A 24,965-nucleotide genomic window follows, 5' to 3' on the forward strand; every position below is an offset into this window, starting at 1 on the left:
CTGAGTGAGCCCTAACAGAATCCATCTGCTCCATGCTGATTCTTACCTGCTCTTAGTGAGGATGTTGGCGTTTGTGACAGCATGCCACTGTGCATCCTTCACAGATTGTATGTAGTATATGTATGTGAGAGGAGGCATAGACCTCTTACACTTAAGTACAGATTTCTTCTTCTAATGATGAAGCCTCAGGTTTCCTTTTCTGACCACCACAAGTGCTCAGAGTGAGTCATAATGAGCAAACCACCTTAGAAAAATGCTCCCTTTTAGAGGAATGTTGCTGGTTATAAGGACTTCATAATGCATGCTAAATCAAAGTGATCAGAACTTATTCAGTCCTAAGGAAAAATATAGTGCCAGAATTACTGTGGTTGCAACAGGCAAAAAAGGTTAGCCTGACCCAAATCTGAGAGCAGGGATGGAGAGCAATTAAAGGAATAAATTTAAGCAATACCTGGATATGTCTAATTCAACCCATAACAAATTCAAATATTTTATGAATACAAAAGGAAGTCAGATTGAGTAAAATTTATCAGCACATACCTTGAACCCTCTTTCATTCCCTGAAAAGTTAGCTTGTGAAAGAAATGCATCTGGATCTGCAAATCTGAGAAAAAAAAATGCTGCTGGAAAAGAGGTAGAGGCTGCAGTGTGTTCTAGATCCATCTGTGGATTTCCAGCCGAATATAGGTACATTAAATCCAAGAAGTCTGGGGCAAGATAGTTATTAAATCATTATCAATTTTAATTAAAGTTGTGCTTAGTTTTAAAAAAATTAGTTGTTGGTGGACATTTATTTATTAACTATTTTTATGTGGTGCTGAGGATGGAATCCAGTGCCTCATGCATGCCAGACAAGTGTTCTACCACTGAGCCACAACCCCAGCACCCTCCATCTTTTCTTTTTTTAACTTTTATTTGAATTTGGGAACACTATTACTCTACCTCAAAATTACCCTTGTCTCTCTTTGACAGCTGTTCAGTGGTATAAGACCATCCCAAGATGTTGAATCCACACTTGGGGGAGACAGGCTAGGGCATATCCTAAGGCTGAGTTTGCAATTCTACCAGTTAAGAATTATACCTTTAACACTGATGCCATAAAGGAAAGGGAAGAAAGAGTAATGGGGAGCAAAAAGAGAAAGGAAGGGAAACCAAGCCGCATGTGGGACCATTGATCCCACAAAAGTCAAGGATTCCTGGCAAGCAACCATGTTTTCTGCATAGTATTTGCCCCAAGAATTTTCATGGCATACCTGGGGAATAATCTCATTTGATCAGGCTGTAGATGGAACTTTAGGGGAAAAGAGGTAGAGGCTGCACAGTAGGTTCTGGATGGAACTTTTCGGGACCCCCAAAAGACCACCAGAGACGAAGATTGATGTAAGCAGCAAAGAGGTGTTTATTGGGAGCTAGCTCGGTCCTCCGTGTGCACACAGCAACTGGTGATACTGAGAGGCCCCGAGCCCAGGGTTTGCAGCCATTTTATACATTCTTCGGAGAAGGCAGGGACCCCCACATACATCATAGCATCTCTTGGCAAATCATCACACACCGCAGGAAAATCAAACAACTCTAAAACATGATTAGCGTATCAAGTGGCGGGAAAGAATCTGGAAAGAATTATTGGTTAGTTCAAGGGGTTGACGCACTTAAAATTGATTGGTTTTAACCATGAGGATGTCGTAAAGGGGGTAGTGCCAAGCTGCAGGGCTTCTAGTTTAGATATTGGTCACCACACCTAGGTGGGGGCCATCTGGAATTTCAGATATTTTGATATCTTGGCCTATCTTAGGTGATCACCATCTGGGGCTTTTCCGAGAACTGTTTCCACAGAGGTTTTCTGTGATATTTTCCTGACTTTAGGACTGCAGTAGGTCAGAGGTTTTTTTTTAAATGGTCACCCATTCTGTCGCCTTCCCTCAGGGGCTAGCAATTTTACTCACCTCTAAGTTTCAGGCGTTACCCGTACGGGCCACCAAATGCCGCAGTTTTGGCTGGGCACAGAATCACGAGCCACTCAAGCAGGAACAAAACTTTATTTTGAAAAAGCCGCCAATACTCTGTAGGCGCCGGCAAGCCAAACCCGGTCCTCCCACGCGGGCGTCTGCCGGAACCGCGCGTCTCCCGGAACCGGGGGTCCCCCGGACCTCCCCCGGAATTTCCTCCTACTATCCTTCCCCAACCAATGGGAACTCTCCATGAGTCCCGTAACATGAGTCCGGTAGCAGGCCAAGGTGAACAGCGGGAGTCCAATTTCCATATGAATGTAAATCTTAACATAATCATATCTCAGTGGCTAGCTGGCGTCACTTTACAACCAAAGGTGCCATACATCGTATATTTGCTTGTGGCTCCTAGCATCTGCCCCCTTCTGTTTAATTAAGCAACAAGCAACAAGCAATGTGGCTAGGGACCGTGCCTGGTAGGTTGTCCAATTCAACATATGGTTCTTACCCGTCATGGGAGAACTGACATTTAGGCGTCAGCTTCCTGTCTTAGGTTGAATCCACTGTAATCAGATCAACCCGTCACTGACTACCGGTCCAGCATTCAGCCATGCTTGTGGATAGGCCTATGCACCAGTGGGGGGGTGAGGTTCTTGCGTCACCTCTGTTGGACCCCAAATTTAGCCTTGGTGCCAGTGGGGGGGGGTGAGGTTCTTTGCCTCACCTCTGTTGGCCCCCAAATTTTAGACCATCACTAGTAGAAGGGAGGAGGATACAGAAATGCCACGACACCAAGCCAATTGATGGCTCCTTTGGAAAAATTGCGTCACTGGTGACACCATCAGCAAAGATATGCCAGCAGTACCACAATTCGGTGCACCAGATCATATTTCACAATGTATGCAACTGATATATAGTCCAGGCAAGTTCTGCAAGCAGTTCAAATTGGAGGAGTCTATCAATATGTCCATTTTCTCCCAAAGTAAATCAAGTCCTTGATTTGAGCATTACTTGTTGAGTTATATTCATTGATGCATCAGTTTATACAGTTTACTGTGATAGCTATCATAGAAGCTATAATTTGGTTTTATCTCAGTCTTCACCGGAATTGGGATGGAGATGGAAATTCTGGCAATGATGCTAAAGAGATATTATCCTGAACAGAATTATTAAATATAATGAAAAGGAAAGGTGAAAGTAAACAGATATGTTAAACTTTAAAAACAATCCTTAACAGCTGTTTACCTAATTTAAATTAGTAAACAAACAGATCTGTTAACCATCTTTAAAAACAATCATTAACAGCTGTTCACCTAATTTAAATTAAACCATATAAATCACGTGAATAAAGAAAAAATTCGGATCCATTTTTTCATGAGCGCTCCTCATATAAGAAATATGGACATACACACATACAGACATACAACACAAAACAGAAGTGTGCACACAACATAACACATAAGACAATAGTAAATAAAGGCCTTGTAACTATACCTAGGTGAAATCTCCATTGCAATGTTTAAAAACTCCACAGTCAAAAAAATAAAACACAGTCAAAAAATAAAACTGATCAGAAAAACATTAACCTAGGTTTGTATGAGCTCAAAATTAAAATAGAACTTTATGATGTGGGAAAAATACAATAATAAAATAGATATTGAGGGAAAAAAAACACCTTGGTTAATCACTGTCGCAGATGTAAGAATAGCCAAGCTGGAGCTCTGGATATCAGCTGTTATGGATTTGAGTCAAATCATCTTCTTTTTCTGTAGAAATTGTTTTAGTTAATCTCTCTGGAATCCAAATCGGTTGCTGTTCATCCTGTGGGAAAACACAGACAGCGCCCCGATTCCAGACTATCACTGGATCCGGGCCTTTCCATTGTCCTGTTAGAATATCTTTCCAAAGTACCTTAGACTTATGTACATTTTTTGGGTACAAATGTCTTTCCGCAGCACTAAGTCCCGATGAATCCAAATTTAAAAAGTTTAGAGTAAAAAGGGTTATTTTAAGTTTATCTTTGGGGGATATATACCCCTTTCCAATTCCCTCCTTTTGTTTTAATAAGTACATTTTAATAGTTTGATGAGCTCTTTCAACTATGCCTTGTCCTTGTGGATTGTATGGAATTCCTGTTATGTGAGTAATGCCAAATGATGAGCAAAATTGTTTAAAAGAGGTGGAAGTATAACCAGGACCATTGTCCGTTTTTAACTGTTTTGGAACGCCCACAGTGGCAAAATTTTGTAAGCAATGAGCTATAACATCTTTAGTTTTTTCCCCGGCATGAAGGGAGCCCATCAAAAATCCGGAAGAAGTATCAACTGTAACATGTAAATATTTTAATTTTCCAAATTCTGGCAAGTGTGTGACGTCCATCTGCCAAATATGGTTAGGTATCAGTCCTCTAGGATTGACTCCAAGATTGACTTGTGGTAAAAATGTCACACAATTTTGACATTGTTTTATTATATGTCTGGCTTGTTCTTTAGTTATTTTAAAACGCTTTTGTAAAGTATTAGCATTGACATGGAATCTTTTATGAAAATTTATAGCTTCTTCTACTGTGGAGAAAATATGTATGTCATGTGTAGATTTATCTGCTAGTTCATTGCCCATACTAAGGGCTCCAGGCAATCCTGTATGTGCCCTGATATGACCTATAAAGAATGGATCTTTTCGGTCCCAGATTAGACTTTGTATAGCGGAAAACAAAGAGAAAACAGTAGAAGAAGGTGAAATCCTACCAGTATCTTCAAGGGATACTATAGCATTAACTACATACTGACTATCAGAAAATAAATTAAATACAGAATCTTTAAACATCATAAAAGCTTGTAATACTGCATTAAGCTCTACCTTTTGAGCTGATTGCTTGGGTACTAAAAATGTAAAAGTTTGATCAGGAGTAACTACTGCTGCTGTGCCATTGTTTGACCCATCAGTGAATATATTTGGAGCATTTATGATAGGGGTTTTTGTCATTTTTGGAAAAACTACAGGATGCTTAGACCAAAAAGACAACAAAGGATTAGATGGTAAGTGATTATCAAATGAAACACTAGTTTTACACATGATTATTGCCCAAGTATTTAACTCATTAGCTAACTCATCAATTTGAACCATAGTATATGGAGTAATAATTTGATTGGGAGAAATCCCAAACACTCCCTTAGCTGCTTTTATTCCTTTGAGTATTAATTGTCCTACAGCCTCAGGATATCTAGTAAGAATAGTGTTAGGAGAATAAGATAAATGTATCCACAATAATGGACCTTCCTGCCAAAATACTCCTGTAGGAATATTTTTTGTTGGTAGTACAATAAATAATAAAGGCAAACTTATATCAATTCTATCCAAATGCATATTTTCCATATGTTTCAATGATTTTTAATGTTTTTCTTGCTTCAGGCGTTAACATGCGGGGTGAATTTGGATCTGATGGACCTTTTAGAATATCAAATAAAGGTCCTAACTCTCCTGTTGGTATGCCTAGATAAGGCCTTATTCAATTTATGTCTCCCAATAACTTTTGAAAGTCATTAAGTGATTTGAGTTGATCTACTCGTATTTGAATTTTTGGTGGACGGACCATGGTTGAGGATAATAGAACTCCTAAATAATTAATTGGAAGATTTAATTGTACTTTATCTATTGCTATCTCTAGATTATAATTTTTCAATAAGTTTGTAAGTGTGGCATAACATTCTAGTAATGTGTTTTTATCTTTATGTGCCAATAACACATCATCCATATAGTGAAATATTTGTAGTTCAGGATTTTGGTTTCTAAGTGGCTGGATTGCTTTATTAACATAAATTTGACACATAGTTGGGCTGTTAGCCATCCCTTGAGGGAGTACTTTCCATTCATATCTCTGATCAGGACCTTCATGATTCAGTGCAGGGATAGTTAATGCAAAATGTGGACTATCCTCGGGATGAATTGGAATTGAAAAGAAACTATCTTTAATATCTATAGATAAGACATGCCAGGTTTTTGGTAAAGCAGACAATTGAGGAATCCCTGATTGAGCAGGTCCCATAATAACCATCTCATTATTAATGGCTCTTAAATCTTGTAATAATCTCCATTTACCAGATTTCTTTTTAATGACAAAAATGGGAGTATTATGGGGGGATACGGAAGGTTGTGTATGTCCTTCCGCTAATTGTTGTCTGACCAAGTCATGGGCTACTTGTATCTTTTCTTTAGTCAGGGGCCACTGAGGAACCCACACTGGTCTTTTTGATTTCCAAGTAATTTTGATTGTCTCAGTGGCCCTTTCTGAAAACCCAATTCATGTCTATTTATTTCTTGATCTATTTGAATAGGTGCTGTCATACCTTGTTCTTGTTCTCTTAATCTTTTTTCTTTCCTAAAGCCTTGTTTAGCCCTAGTAGTGGGCGCGTTAGGATTGATGTTATTTGTTAATGTCAATCCTAATTGATCTAGGACATCTCGTCCCCATAAATTTACAGGAAGATGATCCAATACATAGGGCTGTATAGTTCCTTCACATCCTTCAGGATCCCTCCAATCTAATACCATTGCGCTTCTATCGGGATTAGTCGCCACTCCTAGGCCTCGAAGCGTTTGAGTGGCTTGTTGTAATGGCCAATGTTTTGGCCATTCTTGACGAGAGATGACACTAAGGTCAGCTCCTGTGTCCAGCAGCCCATTAAAGTCATGTCCTTGAATATTTAATTTTAGCATTGGGCGAGAATCTAAATTTAAAGACAGCATAGCCCAATCTACACTTGTGGAGCCTAATCCCTTGGAACCTCTTTCTACATTACAACTGGAAAATTTATCATGCAGGCTGGGTATTATTAATAACTGTGCTATTCTATCTCCTGGTGAAATTACTGATATACCTCTTGGAGAACTAGCTATAATTTTTATTTCACCCTCATAATCGGGATCAATTACCCCAGGACTTATCATAAGTCCTTTTAGTGTAGAAGAACTGCGTCCCAATAATAAGCCTACTGTTCCCTGGGGAAGAGGTCCTTTTACTCCTGTGGGAATGATTTGAACTCCCATCTCTGGAGTTAGTACTGCTCTGGCAGAGGCGCAGATGTCCAGCCCTGCGCTCCCTCTAGTTTGTCGTCTGAGGGATTTAATGGATAATGCGTTCTGGGCACTACCTTGATGGTGCTGTTGGGTTCCTCCATTGCCCCATATATTTGTGGTTTTGGGCCCCGGGGCATTGGGCCCTCTAGTCCGTTTTTTGGCAATGGAGCCTGATACCTTTCTCCACGATATCGTGGGTAAACACTTGGTCCTTGTCCGTTTTTTGATAATGGAATACCCTCTATGGTGGTTTGAGAACGGCATTCATTAGCCCAATGTTTCCCTCTATGGCATCGTGGGCAAATACCTGGTATTCTATTCCTTTGATATCCAGCTTTGTTAAACCCTCCTCTTAGGGGGCAACTCCTTTTAAAATGTCCTGTTTGATTACAATTATAGCATGTTTTTGGCCTGGCATCTAAAGCCTGTTGTACTGCTGCTAAGACTTGCCCTTGTTCATTAATGTCTCTACATAATTTAATATATGTGTTTAAATCTTCATGTCTCCATGGTCTAATGACCTCTCTGCAGCAACGATTTGCTTGGTCATAAGCCAGTTGTTTTATAAATGGCATTACCTGTTCTGTATTACCAAATATCCTAGAGGCTGACTGAATAAGTCTATCTACAAATTCAGCGTAAGGTTCATTAGTTCCTTGTATTACCTTAGATAATTGACCTTGTAAGTCTCCATGCCCCTGTAAAGTTTTCCATGCCCTAACTGCATCTACAGCAATTTGTGCGTATACACCAGGGTCATATTCAATTTGCTGTCTTTGACCCTCATAAGGTCCCTTTCCCAATAGCATATCTATATTTCTTTGAGGGTAACCAGCTTCTGCATTTCGCCTAGCTGTCTCCATGCAAAATTCCTCATTGGCAACCTTCCATAACAAATATTGTCCTCCGTTTAGCACAGATCGACACATGTTAGCCCAATCTGCTGGTGTCATGTCCAAGTTGGTAACAGATTCGACCATGCTTATTGTGAAGGGAGCTTGCGGCCCATAGGTTGTTACAGCCTCCTTTAATTGCTTTATTGTTTTGAAATCTAAAGCACGGTGAATTCGTTGCCCTCCTGCCTGCTCAAGTACAGGGCATGCTAATCTTTGGGGTTCTGTCTCAGAATTCCATCCATCAACTACGGGAGTTGAGGGCCGCTCAGCGGTAGATGGAGCTGTTGGTTGAATTACGCCCTCTGGTGATAGAACGGAGTTAGTAGCAACCTCCTGTTGTAACTCTCCACCTGATGGCTGCTTTTCCTCTAAGCTTGCTTTCTTTAAATTTTCCTCTGTCTGACTAGCTTGAGAGACCTTCTCTTTTGCTTGACCTAGCGTTTTTTCTACCATAGTCTGGACCTCTAACAATTTACTTAACAGTTTTTCGGTTTGTTTTTTACTAGATTCTAATCTACTATAAAGGTAACGTAACCCAATAAGATAGGATAAAACAAAGCCGAAACAGAATGAAACAAAAACGGAGCCGAGAATGGTTGTATCAATTTTCTCTTTCTCAGGGCCAAATAACTTCAAACCTTGAGCCAACCATTTTTCCCAGTTCGCCTGAGAAAATTCTAGGGCTAGGGAGCTTGAAATAAAAACAAAATAAATCAAAACAAGAACACATTTTTTTTTTAAATGGTCACCCATTCTGTCGCCTTCCCTCAGGGGCTAGCAATTTTACTCACCTCTAAGTTTCAGGCGTTACCCGTATGGGCCACCAAATGCCGCAGTTTTGGCTGGGCACAGAATCACGAGCCACTCAAGCAGGAACAAAACTTTATTTTGAAAAAGCCGCCAATACTCTGTAGGCGCCGGCAAGCCAAACCCGGTCCTCCCACGCGGGCGTCTGCCGGAACCGCGCGTCTCCCGGAACCGGGGGTCCCCCGGACCTCCCCCGGAATTTCCTCCTACTATCCTTCCCCAACCAATGGGAACTCTCCATGAGTCCCATAACATGAGTCCGGTAGCAGGCCAAGGTGAACAGCGGGAGTCCAATTTCCATATGAATGTAAATCTTAACATAATCATATCTCAGTGGCTAGCTGGCGTCACTTTACAACCAAAGGTTCCATACATCGTATATTTGCTTGTGGCTCCTAGCAGTAGGGTTTGTGGAGGCACCCAAATATGTCAGGGCGAGGGTTCATTTATACCCCCGGTTGGAGTCCAGGGCTCCAGCCACCATTATTTGTTTCTTGGTCCTAGGAATCCAACTTGGGGACATTTTACCATGGATTTACATCCCTAGTCCTTTTAAATTTTGAGACATATTCTTGATAAGTCTTGCTAAACTACAGAGGCTGCCCTTGAAATTGTGCTCCTCCTTCCTCGACCTCCTGAGCCACTGGGTTTATAGGCAGGCACCACTGCACCAGCTCCAGCCATAACTCTTGAAGGCTGCCCTAGGAAAGGCAGTTCCTCGGGAGATTTTTGTGGTGAACTTTGGATGCTCAGGCATGTCACTGGGAGGACAGAGGAGGAGTGTTGTGATACTTGGACCTGCTGGGCCTCATCTCCTCTAATGGCCTCAGCAGACTCTGAGCACATTGGTTTCATACCCCATTGTGTTCCTGGAACGTGTCAGTTAGCTGACTGGTTGGGCATATTCCAAAACTTAAAGCATGAGTGCTAGACCTGACTGTACCCTCCTACAGCTGTTGGAAAGAATCCTGGCTTCCCTATCCTGTTCTTCTGTTTACTAAGTATGTGGCCAGGGTGAACTGTGGCATGATGACAGGGGACACTCTGAAAGGCTTCTCTGAGGGCAGGCAGAGAGTCAATCTGGTCAGGCTCCTTACCCTCATACTTTGACTTCAGAGCATGAGGGAGGCCTGAAAGAAATCTCCAAAGATTCTGAGGCCATAGGGGGCATGACTCGATCATTGTCATCTTCTCCCCCATATGATATGACAGCTCATGCTGCATCCTTACCAGCAGTTTTGGAATCGGACTCAGTCTCTCGGCTCCTGTTAGTAACTTTAAGTGGCAGAGATAAGAACAGAACCAAGGCTCCCTACTCAGCCTTCTTTCTAGACCATTGAAACTGTACTCATTGTAGAGGAAACCCACAAAACAAACAATGGGACATATGGGAAACCCTTTATAAACTGTCAAGTTCTCTCTAAATCTCAGGCTCTTATTTCTAACAGCATGAGCATCTCCTGGTGACATGGTATGCTTTCTCATATAGAGATAAACCTTCAGACCTGCTACTGGTGTGTCTCCTTGCTATCATGGCTCACGTAGATGCTGCTTCTTGGGTACCTTGTTATTTTATCAGTCAGTGAACCATACTAGGCTTTACCATCACATTAGAAGATTTGCTGAGTATAGAGCATCCTTGAATAATCATCTTCAAAGAAATTTAGTCTTTCAACTGAACCTGTGCCAGTGTTTCAGAACAGATGGAGAATTCTAAAGAGAGAATATTGGATTCACAAATGAAGTCTTGGAGAATCGGTATTTAGCTGGAACAGTCCACGGTTTCCTGCTGGCAGGACTGCAAGGACCGAACAGGGTTTTGTTCTCCTGTGAACAATTGGATTGTGACTGGGATCATTCATTGTGAAAGAAGCTGAATGACATCAACAAGAGGATGCACTCAGCAAGGGCAATTGGGTTTGGTTATCTTGAGATCAGTGTTTTCTTCCTCAGAGTTTTGTTCAGATTTATTCAGGGGACCCACATAAAACCTAAGCCCAGAGCTTAGTGGCAATTATACAAGATGGATGATTGAGTTAAAAATCAAGAACAAAAAGAAAAAGAAAAAAATGTGGTAGCAGTGGGACCCAATGAAGAGGAGAGAGGAGTTTGCCAGCTCATCTGTTATGGTGTAAGAGCCCCTGAGGGAGTTGCCAGGCAAAACCAGAAGGGAAATATTATGAAATATTATGGTTTAGATATGAGGTGTCCCCAAAAGCTCAAATGTGAAACAAGGCAAGAAGGCAGAGGTAAAATGATTTGGGTTAAGAGAACTGTAACCAAACAGTACATAACTTTAACTGAATGGATTAACTGAGTGGTACAGTAGGTAGGGTGTAGCTGGAGGAGGTAGGTCAACAGGGCTGTGATTTTGGGGTATGTATTTTTTCCCTGGTGAATGCAGCAGTCTCTCTGCTTCCTGATTGCCAAGTCCTGGCTACTGTTTTCCTCCACACCCTTCCACCTGGAGCTTCTGCCTCACCTTGGGCCCAGAGCAATGAAGTTGTCTATGGACTGAAACCTCTGAAACTGAGCCCCAAATAAACCTTTCCGCCTCTAAGTTCTTCTTGTCAGGTATTTTGGCACAGCAATGAAAAAGCTGACTAAATCAGGAGAGGAGGAAGGGAAGACAACTAGCTGGAGGTGGAGGCTAAAGGATGGGGGTGAAATATTTTGAAGAAACAGATAATGTTAAATGCTAAATCTGGAAAGACATTCAGGTGGGAGGGGACTGGACAGAATCAGGGCCTAGAATCAAGTTGCATCTGCAGGATGCCAGGCATTCTTCCATGTGTGTTAGAAATCGTAGTGGGGTAAATATCTTCAAAGTACTTCTGATTTCCTGTTCTTCCTGTGTGTCCTGTCACATCAGCCCCTTCCTCCACTTGGACAGTAGCTGAACCACTTGGGAGTCTTTGCCTCAGAGAAGGGTTATTACAACAGATATGGAGGAAATACTTCTATGTTTGGAAAGCCTGGGCCCAAAAGGCAGTTGGGAAATAAAAATAGCTACACATTTTGTTTTGTTTTTCTAACAAGGGCAGTGCTTCCTAACTGGTGAATGGGAGCAAAGAGCAGTCAGTGTGCACATGCCAGTGGGTGCCCCAAACCCCTCTCCAAGAGCCTCCAGGACAGAAATTCAAACTATCCCTTACCTCCAGAGCAGCCATAATAACCTGTGTGTCTTAGGAGACCAGCAAAGAGCACCTTAGAACAGATGAGAGGCACACAGAATCATGGTATGGAGTTCACTAGACCTGGAGGTAACATTTTCCAGTGAATAGGAGAGGAACAGGATGACATATCCTAGCGCAGCCAGATGTGTGCCCTAGTGAAGGCCAACGTGAGGGCCAGGCACTCTGTACCTTGATGCTTCTCTGTAACTGCTCCTACTCCCAAAAGTTGGCTACTCGAAGTTTCTGCCAACTGGCAGAATGATGGCTTAAAGTAAAATTTGGACTAAATTTACTAGAGTCTACAACATATGATCTCATTGAATTCTTTTTTTGCATTTAATTTTTTAAATTTTAATTAGTTACACATGACAGTATAAGGATCTTGACATATCATACATTTGAGTCAGATGGGGTATAGTTTCTCATTTTTTTGAGTGTACAGGTTGCAGAATCACATTGGTCATGCAGTCACGTATATATATACAGCAATAATGTCATTGAATTCTTTTTTTAAACATCTGGTTTTGTTATCTTTTAAATGTTTATTTTTTAGTTGGACACAATATCTTTATATGTAGTGATGAGGATCAAACCCAGGGCCTCACACATGCTAGGTGAGTACCACTGATCCACAATCCCAGCCCTGTAATGTCATTGAATTCTAACACTGTCATTCAGAAAGGATTATTGTCCTTATGTCCTGATATACAAACAAGGCACAGAAAAGCATATTAGAAATCATCCATATAACTTCTTCAATTGTTCAATAGATATATATGCTAAGCCCCTTGTAAATGCTAGACACAGTAATGACCATTTGCTTAGTTTTCTTTTGCTACATGATAGTTTACAACACATTTAATAGCCAGCTCACAGTTGGGTTCTGAGCTTGGGGTATTGCAAGACTGAAACCAAGGTGTTGGGTGACTGGGATGAGTCATTGCCTGGAGGCTCTTGGGAAATAGATGCTTTTAAATCCACAAGCAGTTCCTGTGGTTGTAGGACTGAGGTTTCCCTTGCCTTGCTGGCCGCCAGCCAGCTGTCTCGCTGGGAGCCTAGAAGTTGCTCCCATTCCTTGCCTCGTGGCTTTCTTCATCTTCAAGCTATGAATCTCTGCTTTCTCATCTGAAACCAACTGGAGAAAACTCTCTGACTTAAAGGTTCCTAGGATTAAGTTGGCCTCTATTTTAAGGTTAGTTCATTTAGGATCTCAATTACATCTACAAAATCCCTGTCCAGCAGTACCTAGATAAATGTTTGCTTGAATAACTGGGAGAATGCACGTACCGGGGCTGTGTATCCTAAAGGGCCACCTGAGAGGTCTGTCTACCACACTATTATTTTGAAGGACAAGGATGAATAAGGCAGAGAAGGTAGATTTTGCACTCCAGTTATAGAGAAACCCTATAAACAAGTGTACAAAGAAATAATGTGGTGCATACCTGTAATCTCAAACTCGGGAGGCTGAAAAAGGGGATCTCAATTTTAAGGCCAGTCTCGGGAACCTAGCAAGGTCCTAAGCAACTTAAATGAGACTGTATTTCAAAATAAAAAGTAAAAAAGGGGCTAGGGATGTAATTCAGTGGTAGAGCACTCTTGGGGGAAAAGAGAGACGGACTATGGACAGAATATGAAGGTGATATTGTGGTTCTCTAGGAAGCATCAACCATGTTCCTTGCAGAGGGAGAATCAACAGTATATTACGCCTGGTCCTACTGCTCTTTCCCCCCTGGAAATAGGTTCAGGGACACACTGAGATCATCCAGTCACTAAAGGCTACACCAACTAAGTCTCCAGAGCCTGGGCATCACTAGGGCTACCTCCTGCCTCACCTGAGTCCACCACCTGCTCTCAACCCACCAGGGAGAATTTGAATCTCAGAGCAAGTACTCTGTAGGATGCATATGGCTCTGAAGCACCCTGCTCTGTCTGACCCCAGGTGATAGGTGGGATCAGATGTTAGGAATGGGAATCTTCATCATACCCCACTAAGGTGCTTTAGGGCACCAGATCTAAGGCAATTCAAATTTGAAAGGAAAGCTGTGCCTGTTGGCCAAGGCTTGAGTGATGAGTGAGGGGCATCAGTCTTCTTTGACTTCCGCCCTCGTGCCCTGTGACTCTCCTCTAGCTCAGCTGGGAGCCAGCTGTTGCTGGGGTGGGTAGCTTTGCTGCATCATCTTGGCACTGCTGCGGGGAAAGGATGTGGTAGCCTTCTCGCCCACCATGGAGACGGGAGAAGGGCCTGCCAAAAGGGGTTACTAGGATCAGAACTATGGCTCTGTCTTCTACTGGCCTTTTAGAAAGTTTTCTAGGGAGAAAGTTGGAAATGTATTTAGAAGATTCTGTGAGCAACGGGCAACTGAACAAGTTTAACTATGGGCGAGGATTGAAACGGTAGCTATTTTTTTTTTCCCCAAAGGAACCCTAGGTATGAGTGCATACATGAGCCACCCATGCCCCAGGGAGCTTCTAGTACACGGTCCTCTTTCCTCCTAGGGATCACTTAATGAGAAGCAGAGTTCCTGACTCACAGGGCACTGGATCACAGGACGGGGATGAGCTGCAGTTCTGGACTCACTAGAGAGCCATGGAGCAGGGAGTCCTGTCAACTACATCTTCAGAAGCCATTCCAGCTCCAGCCACTTTTTCCATGTTCACTGTTCCCCTCTTAAGCCAAGGCACCACCTGCAGCAGCTTTCTGAATGAGCTCCTTTCTGCTGCCTTTCTACCCAATATTGAATGGTACATTCTCCAAACAGAAGCCATGAAATATATAAGACAGATATTACACCACTGCTTTGAATCCTCTTGTGTCTTCCTCCCACATGGAGTATATAACTGACATTTACATTGGCGAACACTGGCTTCTTAACCGTGTTGATTTTTCCAATCCATGAGCATCATATCTTGTTCCACTTATGTAGGTGTTCCTTATTTTTCAGTCATGTTTTCTTTTGATGTTAGGGGAACCACAATTTACATACAGTGAAATTCTCCATTCTTAGATGTACAGCTTGATGAATTTTGAGAAGGGTCTGAGGTTATATAACCATGACTACAATCAAGAAATGGAATATTTCCATCACTTCAAAATTTCCCTAGTGACACTTTGTAATCAATCCCTTCCTCCCTTCTCAGACCTGTAGTTTTGCCTTTTCTGAATGCCACATCAGTGCAATATGGGATTTAGCTTCCTGTGTTTGGCTTTTTACTTAGCATGATGCTTTTGCAATTCATCCATGCTTTATATGCATTAATTAGTTCATTACTTTTAGTGCTATGTATTCTGTATTAAGATATATAGCAATTTATCCATTCATCTTTGGATAGACATTAGTTGCTTCCAGCTCATAATAGTATGACTATAAGTGTGTGACTTTTGAGGATAAGACTTTGTGGGAACATAAGCTTTCATTCCTTTTGGATAAACACCTAGAACAAAATTGATACGTATTATGGAACGTGTGTATTCAACATTATGAACATATTTTCCAATGTAGTGTACTCTTTCTCTCACAATGTTTTGTAAGTTTCAAATGTTACATATTCTCACTAATACTTTGTAAAAGTTTTTCCCCCCCCCACCCATACAGGTATGCAGTTTACCTCATTTCACTAATGATCAAGGAAACTGAACAGTTTTTTCCTGTATCCCTTCATTGGTGAAATGGATCTGCAAATCTTTTACTCATTTCTTTTGTGTATTATCATATTATTAAACTATAGGAGTTATTTATATATTCTGAATTAAGTTCTTTATCAGGTATTTATTCCAAAAGTATTTCTTCCATGTTTTCAGCATTTTTTATAGTTTAAGATTTCACATTTATATGTAGCATTCATTTCAAGTTGATATTTTGTAAATGATGTGAGAAAAGAGGTTTTAGGGGCTTTCGTTTCTTTTCAAGTGGTTGTCCAGTTGTTGTCAGCATCATTTATTAAATAGGTTGTTGTTTTTACAATGAATTACCACAGCATTGTCATTGAAAAAGCAATTGACCATATGTGTGGACCTACTTCTGGACACTATTTCATTGATCTTCATGTCCATCTCTCATGGTCTTGATTAGTGTAGCTTTATAGGACTAGGAGAGAATGTTCCAACTTTGTTCTGTTACCTTGGATATTTTGACTTGCGTAGGTCCTTTGTTTTTGCATATAAATTTTATTCTCAACTTGTGAATCCTTACCAGAGACATCCTGTAGGGATTTTGATTGAAATTGAATTGAATCCAAGCCCTGTATCTATTAAGGAAATTGAATCTGTAATATAAAAATCTTTCCACAAAGAAAAACTTGAGGTCCAAATGGCTTCACTGGTGAAATTTAACAAACATCAAAGAAAAAAATAATTATTCCTATAAACAAGCTATTCCAGAAGATAAAAGGAGATAGAACACTTCCCAATTTTTCAAATTTGGGCAATGCAGTGATTAATTTTATGCATCAACTCCAATGGGCTATGGGATGCCAAGGTATTTGGTTAAACATTATTTCTTTACTCGGTAGACTGAGTAAAGCAGACTTCCCTCCCCAATGTAAGTGGGCATCATCCCATCTATTAAAGGCCTAAATAGAGTGAAAGTCTAAGGAAGATTTCTTTCTCTGTGCTTAACTGTCTTTGGGCTGGGACATTAATCTTCTGCCTTTGGACTTGGACTCAATGTTGGAACTTACAACATTGGATTTTTGGGTTTTCTGGCCTATAGCTTTAGATTTAAATTATATGGCTCTTCTGGTTCTCTTGGACTTAGCCTCCATAATTATGTGAGCCAATCTCTTATGTATATTGATCTACAGATTGCTATCTATAGATTGAGAGACTAATTAATAGAGATCTATAATCTCCATATCTGCTATTGTGTTTATATGTAGGCACACACATGGTCTCCTATTGGTTCTGTTTCTTGAAGAATCTAAACTATTATAGATGGACTTCCCATTCATCAAAGACCTTTGTGGTCTCTCTGGCCCCTGTCTTCCCTTCTCACCGCCCCCACTTCATAAGTGTTCTCACTCAGGATCTATGGAACTACTTCTAGCTACCCTGTAGGTCAGGCTTCCATGTCATTTGGACGTAGTATTGCTTCCTCTGGGGCTGCTTTTCCATTCTTATTAACTCCTACTAATCCTTCAAACACCAGGTGGGGGGCACTGGAAGTCATCTTGCAACTCTGATTTAGTAGCCCCTCAGTTACAGTCAAAGTTCTGTGCCTTTCCCTACCTAATATTTCTCATTGTTGATGATCATTGTTGGTTTTTTTTCTTACTCAATATTGTAATTTTCTTTTATTAATTTTTAATTTATATGACAGAATGCATTACAATTCATATTAAATATATAGAGCACAAATTTTACATATCTTGTTGTATACAAAGTATATTCACACCAATTCGTGTCTTCATACATGTACTTTGGATAATGATGTCGGTCACATTCCACCATCATTTCTCACCCCATGCCCCCCCTCACCCTCCCATGCCTCTGCCCTATCTAGAGTTCGTCTATTCCTCCCATGCTCCCTGTCCCTACCCCACTATGAATCGGTCTCCTTATTATCAGAGAAAACATTTGTCATTTAGTTTTTTGGGATTGACTAACTTCACTTAGCATTATCTTCTCTAACTCCATCCATTTACTTTCAAGTGCTATTTTATTTCTGAGTAATGTTCCATTGTGTATATATGCCACATTTTTTTTCTATTCATCTACTGAAGGGGGGGGCATCTAGGTTGGTTCCATAGTTTAGCTATTATGAATTGTGCTGCTATAAACATTGATGTGGCTGTGTCCCTGCAGTATGCTGTTTTGAAGTCCTTTGGGTATAGACGAAGGAGAGGAACAGCTGGGTCAAATGGTGGTTCCATTCCCAGCTTTCCAAGGAATCTCCATGCTGCTTTCCATATTGGCTTCACTAATTTGCAGTCCTACCAGAAGTGTATGAGTGTACCTTTTCCCCCACATCCTCACCAACACTTATTATTCATATTCATAATAGCTGCCATTATGACTCAAGTGAGATGAATTCTTAGTTTTGATTTGCATTTGTCTAATTGCTAATGATGATGAACATTTTTTCACATTTGTTGATTGACTGTATATCATCTTCTGAGAAGTGTCTCTTCAGGTCTTTGGCCCATTTATTAATTGGGTTATTTGGGTTTTGTGTGTGTGTGTGTTTAGCTTTTTGAGCTCTTTATATACCCTAGAGATTAGTGCTCTGTGTAAGGGGTAAAAATTTGCTCCCAACATGTAGGCTCTCTAGTTACTTCACTGATTCTTTCTTTTGCTGAGAAGAAACTTTTTAGTTTGAGTCCATCCCATTTGATTCTTGATTTTAATTCTTGGGCCACAGGAGTCTTATTAAGGAAGTTGGGGCCTACTCCCACATGATGGAAATTAGGCCTACTTTTTCTTCAATTAGAGGCAGGATCTCTGATTTTATTCCTAGGTCCTTAATCCATTTTGAGTTGAGTTTTGTGCATAGTGAGAGGGGTTTAATTTTATTTTGTTGCATATGGATTTCTGATTTTCCCAGCACCATTTGTTGAAGAGGCTATCTTTTCTCCAATGCATATTTTGGCACTTTTGTCTAATATAAGAAAATTTTAACTCTTTTAGTTACTGTGTCTCTATTCTATACCATTGGTCTACCTGTCTGTTTTGGTGCTAATACCATACTGGTTTTGTTACTATTGCTCTGTAGTATATTTTAAGGTCTGGTATATGATGCCACCAGCTTCACTCTTCCTGCTAAGGATTGCTTTAGCTATTCTGTGGCTCTTATTTTTCCAGATGAATTTTATGACTGCTTTTTCTGTTTCTATAAGGAATGTCACTGGGATTTTCATCAGAATTGCATCAAATCTGTATAGTGCTCTTGGTAGTATGGTGATTTTGACAATACTAATTCTGCCTATCCAAGAACAAGGTAGATCTATCTTCCAAGGTTGTCTTTGATTTCTTTCTTTAGGGTTCTGTAGTCTTCATCATATAGGTCTTTTGTTAAATTGATTCCCAAGTATTTTGTAAGGCTATCTTTGCTAAGTCCCAGGCCAACAACGTTCTAAGTGGAGAAAATTTGAAGGCATTCCCTCTAAAAATTGGAACAAGACAGGGATGCCCTCTTTTACCACTTCTATTTAACAGTTTTTGAAACACTGACCAGAGCAATTACAGATGAAAGAAATTAAAGGGATAAGGATAGGAAAAGAACTCAAATTAGTACTATTTGCTATGATATGATTCTATACCTAGAAGACCCAAAAATTTCCACCAGATAACTTCTAGACCTAATAAATGAATTCAGCAGTGTAGCAAGATATAAAATCCACACCCTTAAATCAAATGCATTTTTGTATATCAGTGACAAATCCTCAGAAAGGGAAATGAGGAAAACTACCCCCATTTACAATAGCCTCAAAAAAATTTTTTTAAGCATAACAATTCTTGTCTCACTTGTTTCCTACCCCTTGCACCTAAATAAGTCCTTGTCTCATGTTAAGTGGCTTTGGTTGCTGATTTAATGACAGAAAAATTGATGAAATGCAAGAGCCCAAAGCTAACCTGGTGCCCACAATGAGAAGGAGGAGGAAGCCACAGTTGTCTCCTTCCTCTGTTCCTTATTCTTCCAATTCATCTCCCACACAGTGTTGATATTCCTAAAGAGAGAAGTGGCATTTCAATTGGCCCCTCCAGATGGGCTGTATTAGTGGGGGACTGTTCACTAATAGAAATCACTCCAATCCCTCTGTTCTGACTCATGATACTTGGAGCCCCCAGATAGATGTTCCACCAGTCCTTTAATTATCCCAGTAGGTGCCTGAATCATCCAGAGAGATGGCTTAAGCTAGAGATGATGCTTGTCTCCTACAAGAGATGCAGTTTAGACCCCTTCTACTTGTGTTCTGTCAGAATCTTGATTCCCAAGCAAGGAGACCCTTGAGAATGTCCTATGCTTTGGATGCAGTAGGGAATAGATAGGGATAAGTCCTGGAAATTTAACTCAAGCTATAGTGATGTAAAACATTCCAATGAATGCTATTGTGACAAGAATAAAAAGTGTAAAGTGTATTCATACAGTGAATATGTTCTTTAAAAAAAATTAAGGGGCAGGCTCCCAAAAAAGTGTGTCAACCACTCTCTCCAACTCCTCGCTCCTTCCAGGCCTTATACAACATTCTCACTCTGAGCTGTGGTGGGCCGGGCTCCACCCCCCGCTTTCTTAGGCTTCTGAGCCCCCAGAGGGTTGTGGAGACCACAGTCCAAGGAGGAGTGGCAAGTCCTACAGCTGAGTCACATTAGGAGGCTGACAGCAGAAACCAGGGCTTCTGCAGGCAGCTTAGCATTTGGGAAAGCTGAAAGCAAATCAGAAGGGCTGAGGCAAGGGGAGGAGAGAGAGTTGGAAAAATTTTCAGCATAACATTCACCACCAAAAGAGGTAAAAGTGTTCAACATTTTCCAGAGAACTAAACTAGATGGCTTTCCTCCTGCTAGATATTCTGTTTTTCCTCAAACTTGGAGGATAATTTGCTTTGTGATGAATAAAATGTCGGTCGCCACCACCCTACAAGCCATTTTTAGTGTAATGCTTTTGCACAATGTAAACCTCCCTCATATCCTTACTCTCTGCACTTAGGCTAAGTTTGAGATTATCAGCCTCAGGCACTCCCTTCTTCCATCCCTTCTTGCCTCATGGAGACATAAATGTGGTAATGGGGTAGTGCAATCCTTCTGGACAGGTGAAATTGTGGTGTTCTCCTAGCCTTGCTATGGGGCCCTCGTTCATTCTCAGGCTCTTGGAGGAATTCCAGAGCCGAAAGACAGATTTATTTATTTTTACCTCATCATCTGAGTTGTTAAAAAATATTTCCCAACTATTATAGATAGGGAGAGAGTATACCATCTATAAGAGATATAAAAATACCAATTTCCTCCCTTTAAAAAATGTGCTTCAGAAAAATATAGTGAGTGCAAATAAATCAAAAGAGTGCAACATGGTTCTGTGCAGAGCCTGGGGATGTTGCTGGGCTGGTGAGGGGCCCGTAGACATGCACTAGACAGACAGGCAGATCTCATTTGTTGCCTAGTAATCTCCACTGTCAAGCTCTAGGCTTATTTTGCTTGCACTTTTTTTTTAAACTGTCAAATTCTTGCCAGAAAAAAAATCCTGGGGAATAAAAAGAAAAAGATTTTAAAAGGAAGCATGGTAATAATTCACCCAGAGGAGGATCAGGAGTCGCATTGTGGCAATGTACAGAATGTTCTTGATGTGCCTTGGCATGAAACAGCCTTATGTTTGATGGTTAGTGAGAACAATATCATTAGTTTTTAAATCTTGAGACAAGATGTTCCTGACCTTTGTCTTGTTTTAATTTGAAGTCTGATACTTGAAAGCAAATTAAAAGTAAAAGAGCTAGGGCTCTTGTGAAATAGCTGATCAGCCTTCCAAGCATAGAAAGCAAGGAACTGGTTAAACAGTCAGGCTATTCTGAGCAGCTTTCTCCTACAGCGTAGAGGTCTAGTCATTGTAGAAGTCAAAAGGAATTGGGTGGTATGTATGTGGGTTAACCCAAGAAAGGGATGAGGGATAATGGAGCCCAGGTTTTCCCAAATGCCAGTCATTTGCATATGGCCCTGACAATGTTGCCATAGCCACAAATCACCTGGCTTGGTATTTATTTGCTCTAATAAAAGAATTTAATTTTGTTTATTTTAAATGAAAATTATCTATTGGTTTGGGCTAGTTACAATTTTTATTATTGCATATTAAAATAAATGTATACTCATAACAATGCTGTACCACCAAAATAATTTCCACGATTACCCCATAGCTCACATACCATTTTGGGGAAATTTTAAGTATGCCCAGAACGCTATAGCAATCATACTGGGAGGCATGAGCTTTTTTTTTTAATTTCTAAATGTCTTGCATTCAGTTGTCCACCACCTGGCCCTCTGAGCCTGCCAAAAACACATTAGCATTAGTGTTTTCTTGGAGTGATAGCAATGCAGGTATAACATTGCTGATTTCATGGGAAAACCAAATGACTGAAAAATACATGCAGTTGATATGAATAGATAGAATCTTTCGAAGTATACATGTTGGGTAATAAAAAATGGGTTTCTGGAGGTGGGAGGTTTAGTATCCACTGATTCAGACCACCTCATGTTTGCAAAAATGAACTAAGCTTTAAAGAACTTCAGGAACATGCACTCTGACTCCTTATCCCTCTTTCCTGTCACCTGCCTTGACTACATCTGTCTTCCCAGAGTCAGTTGCTCTCACCCACATGTATATTAAATGTTTGAGCAAAGCACTTTAAGGCAGTGGCTTAGATGGAGACACAAGACTAAGGAGCCGGCCAAGTGGCCTTGAATGGATTCAACTGATGGAGTCAGCACTCAATTGTTGAGTGATTAGGGAGCTCAGTGCAGAGACCATGAGGAATGATATATATATGATATATATCATATATATATATATTACTGTTTATCCTGGTCAGGGTCAGATGAGAGCCTGAATGATAGAAATTTTGTTGAATAAGTGAGTGGAAAGATAAAGTACATGGAAATAGAGGGTGCTTCCAATGTGGCATGTACCACTCTTCAAGAGACTGGTCTTATCTATACCAAAAAGACCCATACGAAGTAGGTCCATAATTTTATCAGTTTTAAATATGTGGAAACTGAAAAGAAAGTTGAACACAGATAAGCTTCCCGTAATGAAGTGCTTATGACTAGGCCTGTAATTCCCAAACCATGCACCAAGGCACACCAGTGTGCCACAGAAACTCACAAGTACCCTCACAGGATTCCTCTCATTTTTGAGGAGAACATCTGAGATGTCATGTGAATTACTTTACCTTATTATGTTGTATACTTCCAATGTTAGATCATGCTACATTCTATTTAACAATGCCTTTGTGAAGCAGGTTTTCAGTGTTGTTGCCCTATAAAGCAAGTGCTGAATAACAATCACTGGAACAGGAAGTCAAGGTAGTTAGATTCAGTCTGATTCCAAGGTTTGAGAAGCTGTACAGTGTGTATCAGGCTTACATTGCATTAGTAATTGTGAAGGACAAACTCAAAATGCTATTTCTTTCAATTTATGTGTATTATTTCAAATAGCTACTAAGGTGTCAGAATGAGTTCTTATGAAGTTGATTGGGAGTAACTATGTAATACATGGTAAATACTTAATACGGCCTATGCATGCTGTGAATATGGTTACTGTGACAGCAAGGACATTGGAAGCTGAGACACTTGGCACTATAGCTGTGTTCAGAAATCCAGTGGACTAGGGCTTGAAGGGCTAATTCCATCTCGCCCTCTAAAACCTGGGGCTAGAGCCAGAGGTCATAGTCATGGAGGCTGGTTTGAGATTATACCAGGACTCTGACAACTAGTGTGGTTCCACCACCTAGTCATGACCACACTGACGGGTGGTGAGGTCTTTTCCAACAGATCATCTTGGTTCTACAAGTGGGCCACATGCTTAGGGAGGTTTCCATACCTGCCTTAGGAGGAAAAGGGTCAGTGGTCTCTTCTAGGATCCTGGGCATGCCTTCAGCTGCTCTCTATGAACCTCCACTTGGAGCACAGCTCTGGTTTCTCTGTTCTTCCTATAGCCAGGTGTTTCTAAGGAACCTGAGAACTATAGTGTCCCTCTATTAGAGGGAGAATGACCATATTGGTACAAATGTAGGCAAAATTGCCATAATCAAGAGGTTCTGATAAAGTGGATTGGATAAGGTAGAAATGTTTCTTTTATTTAGCTTCTTAAGTAACAGACAGAGTAGGGTCATCTAGAATTGGAGGGCAGCTCAGCCATTTTCAACTTGTGACTCTTTCCCAAAGAAGCTGCCCTACTTTGTTCCCATCTCCCAACCATGGGTATTTTATTTGTCAGCAAGGACTGCCATAACAAAGTACCACAGCCTGGGTGGCTTAAACAACAAACATTTATGTTCTCATAGTTCTGGAGGACAGAAGTCCAAGATCAAGAGCTGGGGCAGCAGAGTTGGTTTCTTCTGAGGCCTCTCTCCCTCTATGCAACTCTTCATCTAAATTTCCTTTTGTTCTAAGGACACTATTCATAGTGGATTAAGGCTCACCCTAATTGCCTCATTTTATCTCAGTTGCCTCTTTGAAGATACTCTCCAAATACACTCACACTTTAAAATACTAGGGAGCTTCTTATGTATAAATTTTGCAGGAGCACCAGTCACCCCATAATATATTGAAAGATGATTCTTAGGTCATTCACAAAGGCTACAGTCCAGAAGCCTAAGATAACCAAGCTGAAGAGTTCACAGAGTAAAAACTGAGGTGAGGAAATGAGAGGCAGGGAATGACCTAAGGCTTCTTTATCAGATGCCCTGGGAAATTGGAGCAATCAAATAAGGGAGCTTAAGGAAAGGAGTGATAGACTTAGTCTATAAGCTACATCTGTTGAAAGTCATAAACTTAACCTAGTTGGAATACACTACAAACATGGGTATAATTTTTTATACAGAGCTAAAGTATACTAGTTTGCTGCCCTGACTCTGTGTGTGTGTGTGTGTGTGTGTGTGTGAGAGAGAGAGAGAGAGAGAGAGAGAGAGAGAGAGAGAGAGAGATAGCATTTTGAAGGGCTGAAGAGAATTCAAAGTCTATTGATGGCTCCACTTCATTCAACAGTTAAATATGTTAGATTTACAGATTTTTGAAGTGGAAGTCTCTGGGGAAAGTTGAGGAAGGAGAAAAGGAACTTTTATGGAGCAACAGTAGTTGCTAAGTGCTCCATTAGGTACTTTTATGAGCATTACATATCAACAGGGCTGGTATTATCTTTGTTTTGCAGAGGGAGACTCGGAGGTGCTGTGTTATTCAGTGCTATGTAGTGTGTGGTAGCATAAGGATTTGAACTCAGATTAGTCTGATGAAGCTCCTGGATTTTTTTTTTTACCACACCCGATTGTCTCATTTATCTTGAGGTGAAGATAATTAATAGCTGAATTTCCCTGATGGAAGACATTACTAAGACGGAAAGAATCGGAACAGCAGCCTTCTAGAGCTTGGG

The sequence above is a fragment of the Spermophilus citellus genome, assembly GCF_964194105.1.
Source record: "Spermophilus citellus genome assembly, chromosome: 1".
In the NCBI taxonomy this organism is placed as follows: Eukaryota; Metazoa; Chordata; class Mammalia; order Rodentia; family Sciuridae; genus Spermophilus; species Spermophilus citellus.